Source organism: Erythrolamprus reginae, chromosome 7 (assembly GCF_031021105.1).
Source record: "Erythrolamprus reginae isolate rEryReg1 chromosome 7, rEryReg1.hap1, whole genome shotgun sequence".
Taxonomy (NCBI): Eukaryota; Metazoa; Chordata; class Lepidosauria; order Squamata; family Dipsadidae; genus Erythrolamprus; species Erythrolamprus reginae.
The window spans coordinates 32,643,364-32,659,454 of NC_091956.1; positions in this window are offsets into that span (position 1 = coordinate 32,643,364).

The window sequence follows — 16,091 nt, forward strand, 5'->3', positions numbered from 1 at the left end:
GAGGAGGGTGTGTGCAGAAGGTTACAAGATACTTTGGGGTAGAAGGATGTTCCATAAGGTGGGTACCATGGTAGAGAAGTCATCTCTCCTGGGACCCACCAAATGTACATCCCTAGCCGATGGGACCCACAACATACCCCATGCCATGGAGGGCTTTAAAATTAAAACCAGTGTCTTAATTTGTAACATGTGCTATTCTAGGAGCAAACAAAACCACTTGGAGCTTCTAAATACTCTTCAGAGACAGCCCCATACATACTGCATTGCAGTAGTCTAATACGGAGGTGACTAGGGCAGGAGTGACTGTAAGCAAAGCCTGCCAATCCAGGAACAGGCACAACTAGTGCACAAGACGAGCCATGGCTGTTACTTGTTCATTAAGCAAGAATTGTAAGTGTAGGAGGACTCCCAGATTGTGCACTGGGTCTGTCTTGGGCAGTGCAATCCCATCCAACACCAGAGATGGCATAGTCCGACAATCATTGGACCCCAAAATCCAAAGCTACTTAGTCTTGACAGGGTTCAACTGAAGCCTGTTGTTCTCCATCCAGACCTCCACAGCCTCCAGATATTGGGGATAAGACATTCACAGCATACCAGGGGTGAAGATATATAACTGGGTATTAACAGCATATAGATGATACCTCACCCCGTGGCAGTGGGTGGGGTTCCTCAGCAGTCTCATATATGTTAACAAAGATAAGAACAAGGCACTGAGCACAGTAGCACTCCACACAGTAATATCTGAGGACAGGAACTCCAATCATCACTAACTGGAGACAGCTTGAAGGAAAGAAATGAATCAGCACAACACTCTATTGCCTATCCCCAATTCTCTGAGCTGATCCAGAAAGGTACTATGGTTAATGGTGTTGTGATCCGTTCACGTCCTCATAATTAGTAATGGATCCGGAGGACTCATGGACAGTGGAGGTGTCCTGTGTTCCTGGCACTGAGATTGATAGCAAAGAGGATGTGGTGTCAGTGGCTGAAGAGTAACCAGTGCCTTCTGTACCTCCTGAGTTGACTCAGGAGAAGAGGAGGAGCCTCTTCTTGATGCTAGGATTTGCAAGGCCTCTAGGAGTCCTGAGTGGTTACCGAGGAGATTTATTCATGAATAGCATTGCTGTCTATTGGACCACATCCTCAGGCTATTTAGGATAGAGTCATACATCACTTTGGCGCAGACAAACATTGTTCATCCTAGAAATCTAGTTTCCGCTCCTGTATTTTGGCTTGTGTTTAAAAGGACCACATTCTTGACTTTCTTGATGAGCCAGGCTTCCAGACAAATTCTGTAAGTCAACGATAAGAAACCTACTACAATCTAGTAATTATTTGTTGTATATTTCTATTCCTGGGACTCTGGCCAGCTGCTAAGACTTTATAATCAGTGCGGTGAAACCTTTGCTAAATGTTGCTAAAGAAAATTCTGGGAGTTGACATCCACAAGTCTTAAAGCTGCCAAGTTGCCAGGACCCCTGATACTAGGACCTCACACACAGCTTTAGGACTAAGAATTATGATACAAAAGGATCTGGATTATTAACTTTAACTGCTGGCTAAAACTACTGTTTTATACAACAGACCTCATATTCTTGACTAACAGGTAGATATCCATTAGAGGAAAAAGTAAGTCTACAGTTCCTCTAATGGTGCAAAGGTAGTTTTAAATCAAGTAAAAATGTTGTTGACACAGGAGGGCAGCAAGGTATTTGTATAGCACCAAGGCAACATAAATCAAGGAGACTCTGGCTAGGTTCAATGAATGTCTGTCAGCATGGACTTCCATTCTGGATTCAGACCGGCTACAGCACTAAAACTGCATTGGTTGCACTGTTAGATTATCTCTTGTGTGCTCAGTATAGGGGATATTCCTCTATCCTGGTGCTTCTTGACCTCTCAGTGGCTTTCGATACCATCAATCATGGTATCCTTTTGCACCGACTGGAGGGGTTGGGAGTGGGAGGTACCGTTCTCCAGTGGTTCTCCTCCCATCTCACTGGTCGGAGGCAGTCGGTGTTAGTGCGGGATCAGAAGTCAGCTCCTAGGCTGCTCCTTTGTAGGGTGCCTCAGGAATCTGTGTGTCCCCCCCCCTGTTTAACATCTACATGAAACCGCTGGGTGAGATCATCCACTGACACGGGGTGAGTTACCATCAGTACGCTGGTGATACTCAACTGTACATCTCCACCCTGTGCCAATTCAGTGAAGCAGCAGAGGTAAAGTGCTGATATCTGGAGGCTGTAAGGGTCTGAATGGGTGCCAACAGGCTCAGATTCAACTCTGACAAGACAGAGGGGCTGCGGATGTTGTCTTCCAAGGATATTTCCATCTATCCACTATCACTCAGGGGGGTGTTGACCCCCCTCAGAGAAGGTCCACAACTTGAACATCATCTCTCGACTGTGACAAGGGGGACATTTGCCCAGGTTCGCGTGGTGCACCAGTTGTGGACTTATTTGGACAAGGAGGCTCTCCTGACAGTCACTCATGCCCTCATCTCCTCGAGATTAAATACTGCAATGCTCTCTACATGGGGCTATCTTTGAAGAATGTTTGGAGACTGCAATTGATCCAAAAAGCAGTCACACGAGCTGTCATGGGCCTTCCCAAATATACTCATATTTCGCCATCATTCCATAAGCTGCATTGGTTGCCACCTAGTCTCTGAATGCAATTCAAAGTGTTGGTGTTGACCTTTAAAGCCCTACATGGCTTAGGACCTGATTACCTATGAGACCGTCTCTTGCCTCATGTATCCCATCAATCGGTTAGGGCCCACAGGTTTGGCCTTCTCCAGGTCCCATCAGCCAGACAATGCCTGCTAGCGGGACCTAGAGAAAGGGCATTCTCTGTCGTTGCCCCTGCCCTCTGGAATCGACTCCCCCCCAGATATTTGTACTATTCCCACTCTCCCGGCCTTCCGGAAGAGTTTAAAAACACATCTATGTCAGCAGGCGTAGGACTGCTGAACTTGGTTACTTTGTGCCAGCCCTTATTATTGTCTGACTGTTGGAGATATGACAGAACTGTCTGTGATATGTTTTAAATTAAGGGGTTTTTATAGGGATGTTTTATAATGTTGTTTTATTTAATCCCTGGCCATATCCTCCCTGTGTATATGCCCTTGGGGACGGAGGAGCTCCCAAGGAAGCATCCTGCCGAAGTGGCTGACGTCCAAAGTAGGGTTTTTGGTGTATATCTGCACATTGGGACCTTTGGGAAGGACTTTACGCTTGTCTTTGTCCTTGACAAGGACTGTGTCCAGAGACTCCCCAAATAGCTTGGCCCCTTGGAATGGTGCAGAGGTCAAACACCACTTAGAATTTGTGTCCACCTGCCAGGTACACAGCCATAGAAGCCGCTGGGAGGACAACATAGTGGCCATGGCTCTGGATGCGAACTTCACGGCATTGAAAGTTGCATCCGCCAAAAATTCAGATGCAACAATTAATTTGCTGATGTCCTGGAGCCTTCCATCTTCCGGGCCCAGCTTGGCTTGCATGTCCTGCAACCATAGGATACAAGCTCTATTGAAAAATGAGGCCGCAGATGCTGCTCTCAAAGACCAAGAGGCCATTTGGTGTATCTTGTGGATGAGGTTCTCTGCCCTCTTGTCTTCCGGTTTCAGTCCGTCTGCTAACTCTGATGGTACTATGGCATTAGAAACCAAGCTTGCTATGGAGGAATCTACAGATGGAAACTGAAGCAAGTTGTCCAATTCCAAGTCATAGCTACAGAATTTGCGTTTCAATGACAATGGGCCTTGTGCCCTGACCGGATGTTGCCATGTATGCTTAACATTATCTATAAACAGCTGTGACGAAGGGATGTGGTTGCATTCCTTCTGAGGTTCAGAAAACAAGCGGGCCACTGTTTGAAGTCCTGCTGATGCTTGTGAAGTTTTGCTACTGTCAATTTCAGTTATCATTTTGGCTTTACGCAACAGCATCTCAAACAGTGCTGGTTTGAACAGTGCACTGGAGACTGGCTGCTCTGTTGGTGCGGCCTCATCTTCAGATAACTCATTCTCCGGTTCGCTATCAGGGTCACCTTCCTCTTTGAAGGAATCCTGTAAGGATGGAGGTGGAACCGGGGCCGTCCAAAGGTCTCTTCGGGATGGCCTGTTGGATAGATGGGTGGCCCTCTGCTGTACCCCTGCCGCCATTCCTTGCGAGTAGGCATTGGCCACCATGTCCTGGATCGTTGGAGACATGGACTGCCAGGGATCCTGAGTCGCATGAAACTCCGCCGCCGTTGGTGTGAATGTGGCTGAGGGGTGCTGAACCAGTGGAAACCCCTGGGTTGGCTGCGGCCATGGTTGTACAAAGGGCATGGACAGCTCGGGCCTAGCCAATACATCAGCTGGTGTGGCAGATGGCACCTGGTGGTCTGGCGATAAGTCTCTGCCACTGATTGTGGACGCAGGTTCTTGGATTGCCCTTGGAGAAGTGGAAGGCAAAGGAACCAAGGCCGGATACAATAATGAGGCCTGAGGCTGAGGTGGCTGAAAAGAAGCCTGCTTCTGAGCGGCTTCTAGCTGAGCCTCCAAGGCCTTAATTCTTCATTCTGCATCTTTTAAGGCAGAAGATGGCTGGGAGGTCTTTGATTTAGCCTTAGATGCGTGGCCTTTATCTTGTGGTTTGGAAACCACAAAAACACTAGGCCAATTCCCAGACGAGGTACCTGAGGATTGCTCAGACATTGTCACTCACGGTATACTGCTCACAATTACAAAGAATGGAGAAAAGGTGAAAGGCCTAGACCTGCACAGACTAACAGTAATGAATTGTATGCAGCACTCTGAACCAAGACAAAATGGTGGCTGTCAGAAATGACAGGCCATCTCAGGTTCTGACACCCCAGCAACAGTGACAGCCTGCATCTCATTGGCTTGGAGTGACAGGTGCCCTGTTGCTATGGTGCCCGTCAGCTGTAAGGCGGGTCTTTCTTTCCCGTGCACCTGTCAGCTGAGAGGCAGGCTTCTTAGCGCAGAGGTCCCCAACCTTTTTTGCACCAGGGACCGGCTTTCAGCTAGACCAGTTTTCCATGGCCCGGTGGGGGGGGGGAGCTAGCTGTCAGCGGCGCCGTAAAAGGGGCGATCAAGAGAGGAATGGGTGAATGAATGGACGGAGGGTGGGAAGGAAGGAAGGAAAGAGGGAAGGTACAGGAACAGAAGAAGGGTGCAAAGAAGCAAAGAAAGGTGTGAAAGGGGAGAGTAAGAGAGGAAGGAGTGAAAGAAGGGAATGAGGGAGGAAAGAAGGGAGGAAGGAAAAGGAAAGCAAGAAATGGAGGGAGGAAAGGAAGGGAGGAAAGGAAGGAAGGAAGGAAGGAAGAAGGAAAGAGGGAAGGTACAGGAACAGAGGAAGGAAGCAAGGAAACTTATGAAAGGGGAGAGTAAGAGAGGAAGGACTGGAGGGAGGGAGGGAAGAAGGTAGGAAGGAGAAAGAAAAGAAATAGAGGAAGGAAAGGTAAAAGAGAGAAAGAAAAAGAGCAAGAAAGAAAGAAAGAAAGAGAAAGAAAGAAAGAAAGAAAGGCAACTTCAAAGAAAGGCTCACTGAGCATCTCTCACTCTCTCTCTCTTTCTATCCCTCTTTCTTTCTTTCTCTTCCTTTCTCTCTCTCCTCTTCCTTTATCTCCTCTTTCTCTCCCCCCTCTCTCCCCCTTTCCCTCTCTCTTTCTCTCTCCCTCTCTTGCTATCTCTCCCCCCTTTCCCTCTCTTTCTCCCTCTCTTTCTCTCTCTCCCCCCTCTCTCTTTCTCTCTCTTCTTCTCACTTTCTCTCTCTTGTTTTCTTTCTGTCTCTTTTGCTTTCTCTCTCTCTCACTCTTTCTCTCTTGTTTTGTTTCTCACGCTCTTTCTCTCTCTTGTTCTCTCTCTCTTGCTATCTCTTTCTCTCCCCCCTTTCTCTCACACTCTCTTTCTCACTTTCTCTCTATCTTGCTGTCTGTTGCTTTCACTCACTCTCGTTCTCTCTCCGTTCTTCTCAGCGGTGACGCGCGCACGCCCTGCCCGCCTCACATTTGCCGAGAGGACTTTCGCCCCGGGCTCTCAGCAACGGGGTTTGCATGAGAGGCGGGGCCGGCGGAAGGTGATATTCAATGTCGGGGGCGCACGGGCGGTTTTGCGCGCGCTCCCTATCTCCCTGCTAGCCCACTCGGAATACGTATTCAAAATAAGAAAAGCCTTTGCCGGCGAAGGCTTTTCTTATTTTGAATACAGTATTCCGAGTGGGCTAGCAGGGAGATAGGGAGCGCGCGCAAAACCGCCCGTGCGCCCCCGACATTGAATATCACCTTCCGCCGGCCCCGCCTCTCATGCAGCCCCCTTGCTGAGAGCCCGGGGCGAAAGTCCTCTCGGCAAATGTGAGGCGGGCAGGGCGTGCGTTCCGGGTGCGGGAGGAGCTGCGGTGAAAGGCAGGAGGTGGCAGAGGAGCAGAGGGGGCAAATCGGGCGGGCGGTGGGCAGCGCGGAAAGGCCGAGGGGGCCCTGGCGCCGCGGACCGGCTGAAAACCCCCAACGGCCCGGTCCCGGTCCGTGGACTGGCGGTTGGAGACCCCTGTCTTAGCGCACCCAAAGGTGGGCAGGCTTTCCCAAAGACAGTTCGCCCCCCCCCAGTGCTGCAATGACAGGCAAGATCTTTCAGTCACGCCTGTCAGCTGGAAGGCGGGCTTCCCCAGAGCGCCCAAATGGTATGGCGGTAGCTCCTCGGCCTGCCCCCTCCCTTGCTGTCAATGTTTGACAGGCATGTACCTTATCACGCCTGTCAACTGGGAGGCAGGTTCTCCCGGAGCAATTCAAAATAGCGAACGCCTGCTCTGGAGTGCTGCCCTGCCCCTCCCACTCTCATAAGTGACAGGTACGATCCCCGTCATGCCGGTCAGCTGAGAGGTGATGGTTTCCCGCCCGCCCGTCCCCAAAATGGTAGGCGCGATCTTCGGGCTTTGTCTCACCCAAACAATCCAGGTGCCTGTTGAGACCCTGATTCTTGCTGGATTGATTGGGCAGACATCCTCCTGTGCCCCCCAGCCCAGGCAGCTGCAGCTTAGGCAGGCAAGCCGAGCGATGGTGGGGGGCGGGAGGGAAGGGCGGCTTCAAATCCATACTTCCATTTGCCCCTTCAAGTCTCTAGGCTGTGGAGGGGGTATGACCTCGGAGGTCAGGGACCTAGCCTAGGACACCCCCCCCCCTCTTTGTCCTCTGGGCAATGCTCTCAGAGAGCAGGGGCCCTGAGGAGATATCCGTTGCAAGCCATGCCCTCGGAAGACAGAGGCCTGATCTTCAATGTGACAATCTTCATTCCTGTGAAAAAGAAAGAAAGAAAAAATATTTATTAGATAAATCTCAATTCATCTTTTTGTAGAACGAAAATTCTAGTCCCTTTCACTGTGACTGAGTTTTTAAGAATGACCTATTGGGGGCAGGCACTGGGTGGGGCCTAATTAATATGTTAATTTTAACTCAGTCCCTACCAATAAGGCTGAAGTATTACCCATGTTGGACTCTCCACAGCAGTGCATTGGAGAAATGAATAATTATAAGGTGCATTACAATTATAATCATCATGCACCTTGGAATTTATATTTAATTATAATTCAATGTAAATTAAATATTATATAATTGTAATTAAACATAATATATATAAGATTATTATTTATAATGATGAATAGCCATAATGTATGCAAAGGTTATTTACCCTATAATAACTGTGGTATCTTTCTGCTTTTTATTTTTATTATATTTCCTGTGTAAAAATTAACAATGAATCCTGCTGTGGGTAGAATTCATTTTACAAAAGCAGAGGGGAAACCCCAAACCAGTCACAAATGCTACATCCTATTTCTACTATAAAGATTTGTAAAAATGTAAAAACATACAATCCAGATAATATAGCATTAATATGCAAAGAATCATCACTATATATCAGTGGTTCTCAACCTGGGGGTCGGGACCCCTTTGGGGGTCGAACAATTGTTTCACAGGGGTCACCTAAGACTATGGGGAAAGACAATTTTCCCATGGTGGTAGGAACTAAAGCTTCTATTCTGGCACCTTGGAACATATTTTTACAACCCAACCAACCAGGTGTTTGCAGTGGGAGTTTCCCTCTGACCTTCCTGCCAATCCGCTTAAAGTTCTTTTGGGAGAATTGGGGCTAGACTTATGGTTGGGGGTCAGCACAACATGAGGAACTATATTAAGGGGTTGCAGCATTAGAAAGGTTGAGAATCACTGCTATATATGGATATAAAAGTCACTTAACTGAAAAGAAATAAACCAAAGCCGTATGCCAGGAATGTATAATACATAGCCTCAGAGCTACAAGCAGCCTTAAAATGTCGCAAATTGTTCCTTTTTGTAAGTTGTAATGTTTACTTTCAAAGAAGTACAAATCATAAAATGGAACTTAAAATAAATCCAATTTATTTTATGTGCTGGTCACACCAATTTCTTTTTAATATGGCTCAGGTAACTCGCAAAAAATCAAATATGCTTCTCTTCCATACAAAGTAGTTATTTAATAAATGGGTAATCCCTAGCTCATAGTATATGTTGCTTGCAAACGCCATCTAAGAAGCAAAGCAAGGCATGGAACAGTAATATCTGTGGCCCTTAGACAAAACTAATAGCTCAATCATCAACATCAGAGTTGAGCTGAAATAAGTAAATTGGATACTTTAAAAAAATCAACACCTGGGGTATAATATCACTAGTTTGCAGTGCAACTTATTTAAGTAACACTGAGAAAGAGAAATAATTTTAATTTAAAGTAATGGCAGTTGTACAAAATAGAAAACTGCCTTTTTTAGGCTTTGAGTAAATTTCATACCAAATTCAGCATAGAAATTACTTTACTTTAAAATTGCAGTACTTGAGAATACACACAAGAGGTCTCCTTTGTAATTCAGATATTTCAAGTTTGCTTAAAATTCTGTGAAATCTGAAATAGGAAAAATATGTCAGGTTAAAATTTTGTCAAATAGTTTGAATAGGAAAATGATGATAATGATGCTGGACTTTTCTTTCAATGTTCTCTTTAGTCAAGGGAAGAGGTGGAGTGACATTAATATATGTAACAATATAGGGTGTGGACATAAAAATGGAAACACGTGATTTTTTGGCATCATGTTTGAACATCTTCACATCAATCAAAACTTGACATATTTTAATGTTTTTTTAAAAATTCTGTTATTTGATGTTTTTTTAAACTACCTTTTTTGCTTTACAGAAATTTAAGGAAATTGATTATAACCTTCTAGAAATGGCAGACCTCTCAGACTTTCAAAGAGGTCAAATTGTTGGTGCTCGAATGGCAGGCGCTAGTGTAACAGAAAATGCCCAAATGTTTGGCGTTTCAAGAGGTCATGTCTCAAAAGTAATGACTGCTTTTGAAAGAGAAGGGAAAACGTCCTCAGCCAAGCACAGGTCTGGTCAAAAGTCGAAGTTGTCTGAGAGAGACCCTCGGACTCTAAAGCGAATTGTTAGAACGGAATGCAAGACTGCAGTTCCTAAAATCACTGCAGAGCAATAGACATGTACAGAACCCAGTTTCCACAAAAACTGTTTGAAGGGAGCTTCACAAATCAGGATTCCCCGGAAGAGCTGCAATCAGAAAACCTCTTCTCTCAAAGACAAATGTTTCAAAGCGTTTACAGTGGTGTAGAAACCACCAGAAATGGTCCCTCAAGCAGTGGCAAAATGTGATTTTCTCTGACGAATCATTGTTTACCCTTTTTCCGACCTCCGGCCATGTTTACGTCTGGAGACAGCCAAAAGAATAATTTCATCCAGACTGCCTTCTCCCAACCGTCAAAAATGGTGGGGGTTCTGTGATGATCTGTGATGCTATTTCTTGGAAATCCGCCCGGCCAATGATTTCCCTTCATGAAAGAATTAACAGCTATCGCTATTTAGGAATTTTGGCCGACCAAATTCATCCTAACAGTTCAAGAACTGTTTACAGAGGGGGATGCCATCTTTCAAGATGATAATGCACCAATCCATAGAGCATGAATTGTTAAAGAATGGCATGGAGATAAGGAGGAACTTCCTGACGGTCAGAGCGATCAACCAATGGAACAACCTACCAGTGGACGTCGTGAACTCCAACACTCTGGACATTTTTAAGAGAAGATTGAACTGCCACTTGACTGGTGTGCTATAGGGTTCCTGCTTGGGCAGGGGGTTGAACCTGATGGCCTTCATGGTCCCTTTCAACTCTAACAATAAATAAATAAATGAGGAACATTCTAATGAAGTTCAGCATCTCATCTGGCCACCACAATCACCAGACCTCAACATTATTGAGTATTTATGGTCAATTTTAGAGATTCAAGTAAGAAGTCGATTTCTACCACCATCGTCTCTAAAAGAACTGGAGCAGGGGTCCCCAAACTTTTTACACAGGGGGCCAGTTCACTGTCCCCCAGACTGTTGGAGGGCTGGACTATAAAAAAACCCCTATGAACAAATCCCTATGCACACTGCACATACCTTATTTAAAGTAAAAGACAAAATGGGAACAAATACAATGTTTAAAATAAAGAAGAAGTAATTAAGTAATTAAGTAATTTATACTTCTTTATTAACAAGTAAATTTAAACTTAAATCAACAAACTCCCTCCATTTCTCCTTCCTTCCTTCCCTCCCTCCTTCGTCTCCACTTCTCTCTTCCCTCTCTCTTGTTTTCCTTCTCTCTCATTTGTTTCATTTTCCTCTCCCTCGTTGTTTCTCTCCATCATTTTCTCATTTTTTTCTTTCTTTCTCTCTCTCTCTCTCACTCTTTCCATCTATTCCTCTTTCCCTCTCCCTCTCTATCTCTTTCTTTCTTTCTCTCTCCCTCTCTTTCTCTCTTTCTTTCTCTCTCTTCTCTTTCTCTCTTCCTCTCACTCACTCTCTTTCTATCTCTCCCTTTGTATCTCTCCCTTTCTTTCTCTCCCTTTCTATCTCTCCCTCTTCCTTTCTCTCCCTCTTTCTCTCTCTATCTCTCCCTCTTTCTTTCTCTCCCTTTCTATCTCTCCCTCTTCCTTTTTCTCTCCCTCTTTCTCTCTCCCTCTCTCTCTCCCTGTCTTTCTCTCTCTCTCACTCTATTTCTATCTCTCCCTCTCTTTCTCTCCTTTCTCTCTCTCTCTTTCTCTCTCGTATACCATGCCGGCAACAGAGAGAGAAAGAGAGAGAGAGCGGAGAGCAGCTTGCCGGTCCATGGCCCCCAGGATGAGCGGCCCTGCATGGCCCCAGCACCGCCCACTGCTCCAGCTAAGAGGCAGCAGCCACGTCCACCCCTTCGCCCTCCACGGCGTCCACGGCGCCCAGTGCCCAGCGCCCAGCCCCGCGCTGCCTCCGCCTCCCGGTAGCGCTTTTCAAATGCGCACTTTTCAAATGCGCTGCTTTTCCGGGCAGCCGACTTTGTTGGCCTGAAAAGTGAGCGATCCGGGACTGCGTTGCTTTGCGCCGTGATGACAACAATGGCACCGTGGCGGCCTACAAGTGCGGCCTTTCATGGCGCCCCACCACCCATTCCTGCAGGTAGAGGTCAAGCGCGCTATTGGGAGGCGGTGCGGGGCTGTGTGTTGGGCACATGGAAGGCGAAGGGGTGGACGTGGCTGCTGCCTCTTAGCTGGAGAGCCGGATGGGGGCAGAGGTGACAGCGAAGTCCGGTGCTGGGGCCATGCAAGGCTGCTCATCCAGGGGGCCGTGAACCGGCAAGCCGCCCTCCACTCTCTCTCTCTTTCTCTGTTGCTGGCGCGTACCCGCACAGCTTAGAGGTAACAGTGCCCGGGGACAGCAGTGGAGCTCGGAGGCTGCAGCAACGCAGTGCCGAGAAGGACCTGCTGTTGGTCCCTTGAAGCCAGCGCCGCCTCCATTTGGGTGAATTCAGGGGGGGTTCCTGAATCTCCGTCCACTCACCGCGGAGGAGGGGGTGGGGAGGAGGTGGTGGAAGGCAAGGGGCGGGGAGAAAAGCGGGCCTGCAATTGGCCCCTTTCTTTCTCGCCTTTAGGGAAAGGAACTGTTGCTGCTCTGCCATAGGGCAGCAACAGTTTCTCTCTCTAAAGGCGGCAAAGAAAGGGGCCAATTGCAGGCCCGCTTTCCTCCCCGCTCCTTGTCTTCCACCGCCTCCTCCCCACCCCCTACTCAGCAGCAGACCACGGTGAGTGGACAGGAGATTCGGGAGCTTATTATATCTATTGATATAATCTCGTGTGCCTCCGCGGGCCGGATAAATAGCCTCAGCGGGCTGCATCCGTCCTGCGGGCCGTAGTTTGGGGACCGCTGAACTGGAGGGTGCTTTAACTGAAGAATGGGTTAAAACTCCTTTGGAAACAATTCACAATTTCTATGAATCAATACCTCGGAGAATTAAGGCTTTATTTGCTGCAAAAGGTGGATCAACACCATATTAAAAGATATTTTGATGATTTTTCAAGGTGTTTCCATTTTTTGTCCACCCCCTGTAGTATTCTGTACTAATAGCGGATAAGAAAAGGAGCCTGATCTCCTTCTTTGCAGAACATTCTATGGCAGGGGTCTCCAACCTTGGCAACTTTAAAACTTGTAGACTTGCTGGGAGTTGAAGTTCATAAATCTTAAACTCGGTAAGATTGGAGACTCGTGTTCTATGGCATTATTAGTTTTCCTAAAACTTAAAGAGAAGAGGATTTTTTTTAACTGTTAATGGTATAAATATCAATCACATTCTACCAGTACATATAGTGGATATAAAAAGTATACATACCCCTGTTAAAATGCCAGGTTTTTGAAATATAAACATATGAGACCAAAACAAATCAGACTTTTTTTACCTTTAATATAACATAAATAAAATTAAAATAACTTTGCTCAAGCCCTAATGAAAGTGATTTAATTTTTTTACAGCATCTAACTTCAAATTTTCGATTAGATGTTAGTTAATAGTTTGACACATACATACAAACCCTTTTGAAAAATAGCATTAAAATCTGTATAGACAGATGGCAATACAAAAACATCAGTCATTAAATTCCAAAGAGTGATTTTAAATATAGATTTTCAGTGCTGTAACTTGAGAGAAGTTTAGAGAAAATTTATTTTATGATTGTTGGCTGAGGAACATAAAATATATTTTATGATTACTGGCTGAGCAACTCTGGGAGTTGTAGTCCTCAAGTCTTAAAGTTGCCAAGGTTGGAGACTTCTGCTTTAAAAGAACAGATGTTGATACTAGGTATTATACTATCCTTCCTCCAAAGATCTGAAAGTACTGTTTGTAGCATTTCTTCCTGCATATTCCTCCTTCACCTCCATTTATTTATTTATTTATTTATTTTATTATTTGGATTTGTATGCCGCCCCTCTCCGAAAACTCGGGGCGGCACAACCCTGTAAAATAAATAAATTACATAAACTTTATGGCTTGAGGGATTTGAACCTGAATTTCTCAGTAACGTTCCACAGAACTGGGAGAGCTTGCGATTCACAAGCGGTTACGATACAGGACCTCACCCAACGGCTAATTGTCGTAGAGGTCACTTTGGTACCCATCGAGGAAGGCGAAAAAGACACAAACAGGGCCTCCGTTTTAAGGACTGGAGGGGTTCGCCGAATGTAGATCTTCAAGGCCCGGCGCACGTCCAGCTTGTGCCATCGTAGCTCCAAAGGGTGTGTACCGTGTGAACAGAAGTCCGGTAAGATGATCTCATTAGCTCTATGAAAGAGCGTATTAATTTTCCGCAAAAAGGTTGGGTCCAAGTGCAAAACTACCCTATTCAGATAGAATATGCATAGGTCAGGCCTGATGGACAGGACTGCGAGTTCTGATACTCTCCTGGCTGATGTGATAGCCACCAAGAAGGCCGTCTTGAACGACAGGAGCCCTAAGGAGATGTGGCATAGAGGCTCAAATGGCGGTGTAGACAACGCATTTAAGACAGATGGAAGATCCCATGTAAGAAATCTGTGTACTACCGGTGGGTGCAGATTAGAAGCTTCTCTTAGGAAATCCCTGATCCAGGGATGATGAGTCATAGACCTCCAATTATCTAGCTTCACAATGGTGGAGATGGCTGCAACTTGTCTGTGCAGTGTATTGGGAGCCAATCTCTTGTCTAGTCCAGACTGTAAGAAGCCTAACAGGGTCTCCACAGACGAAGACTGTGGTTCTACTTGCATTTCTGCACAAAATTGACAAAAGGTCCCCAAGTGGCCTGGTATATTGGGGTAGTTGATGGTCTTCGAGCCGCTTGTATAGTTGAAACTACCTTTTCCGGCAAGAATGCCTGTCTCATTTGGTCCCCCTCAAGTGCCACGCGGCAAGTTTCCACCATTGAGAGTCTGGGTGGAGCACTGATCCCTGGCTGAGGGAGACTTGATGGCTTGGAAGACGCCATGGTGGAGAGAGTGTTAAATCCATAAGGTCCGCGAACCATGGGCGAAGAGGCCAATACAGAGCAATGAAGATGACTTCGGCTCATTCTAATATTACTTTGGCTGTCATCTTGGGAATAAGGCACACTGGTGGGAAGACGTAGAGAAGACCTACTGGTGACGGGGCTCTCAGGGCATTGACCCCCTCGACTCCCGGTGTCGGGAACTGAGCGAAAAAGCAAGGAAGCTGTGTATTCTCATGGTGAACAAATCCACGAGTAGCATACCGTATCTGTACCCAGGCGCTATTCTGCCGGGTGAAGAGTAGACCTGCTTAGCCAGTCCGAGTGCACATTGTCCACACCTGAAATGTGCTCGGCTTGCAGGGAGAATAGGTTCCTCTCTGCCCAGGTCATCAGGAGTTCTGCCTCCTGCATCAGCCTGCCCGATCTCGTCCCACCTTGATGGTTTATTGGGATCGAGTGGCCACATTGCCCATGAGTATTAATACATGGTTGCCTTGGCTCCGCATTCGGAAGGCTTGCAATGCCAGGAACACTGCCCGCAACTCCAGGAGGTTGATGTTTATTTCCTCTAGGCCTTTGTGTGTCCATAACCCCTGGGCCACCTGGAAGTCGGAGTGGGCTCCCCAACCCGTGAGGCTCGCATCTGTGGTGATGATTATTTCTCTTTGTTTCAGGAATGGGGAACCCCGAAGCATCGCCACTGATTGCCACCAGGGAAGCCAGTGTTTGACCTTTCTGGTCACGATCAACAAACATGTGGAGTGGCTGGTTCTGTTCCACTGAAAGGGTAGGAGGAACCACTGAAGTGGTCTGGCATGTAGGCGGGCCCAGGGCACGATGTCGATGCAAGAAATGGATGTCCCTAACACCTGAGAAAGGCTAGGGACACTCATTTCCGCTGATGAAGAAGATTTACCATGCTATGGATCTTCTGCTTGCGATCCTCTGATAGCTACACCTCGCCCACCCGAGTGTCTATTATTGTGCCCAAATGTGTAAGGCACGTGGTTGGAATTAGATGATTTTTGGGCTGGTTTATAGTAAAACCATGACTTTGCAAGACTTGAATGGTGAGATCGAGGTTCTCTCGCGCCCGCTTGGGGTTCTTTGAGAGGATAACGATGTCATCCAAATACGTCATAAGGCGAATTGAACAAGATCTCAGAGATGCTGTTAATATGTCCAAAAGCTTTGTAGAGGTCCTGGGGGCGGAGGACAAGCCAAAGGGCATTGCCCGGTACTGGTATTACTGGATTTCGATACAAAACCTGAGGTACTTCTGATGGTCGGGATGCACTGGTACATGGAGATACGCCTCCTTCAGGTCGATGGAGGTCATCCAGTCGCCCCGTCTGATAGATAAGAGGACGGACGACAGGGAGTGCATTTTGAATCTCAAATATCTGACATAGAGATTGAGTTGTTTCAAGTTGAGAAGCAATCTGCATCCCCCTGAGGCCTTGGGTACTACAACAACTATTGAATAGTACCCTCACCCTTATTTACTTGGAGGGACCATCTCTATGGCCCAATGTCAAGTAGATGATTCACCTCCTGGACCAGGAGGGCTCTCTTTTGGGGACAATGGGTCCATGGAAATTGTACAAAACGTTGAGGAGGGGCACAGAGGAAATTTTTCCAGAGTCCTTGGGACACTTTTCTTTTGCAAAAAGGCCCCCTTTTTCAGCCATTTTGTTCACAAAAATTGAGGCATTTTAGCCTTCC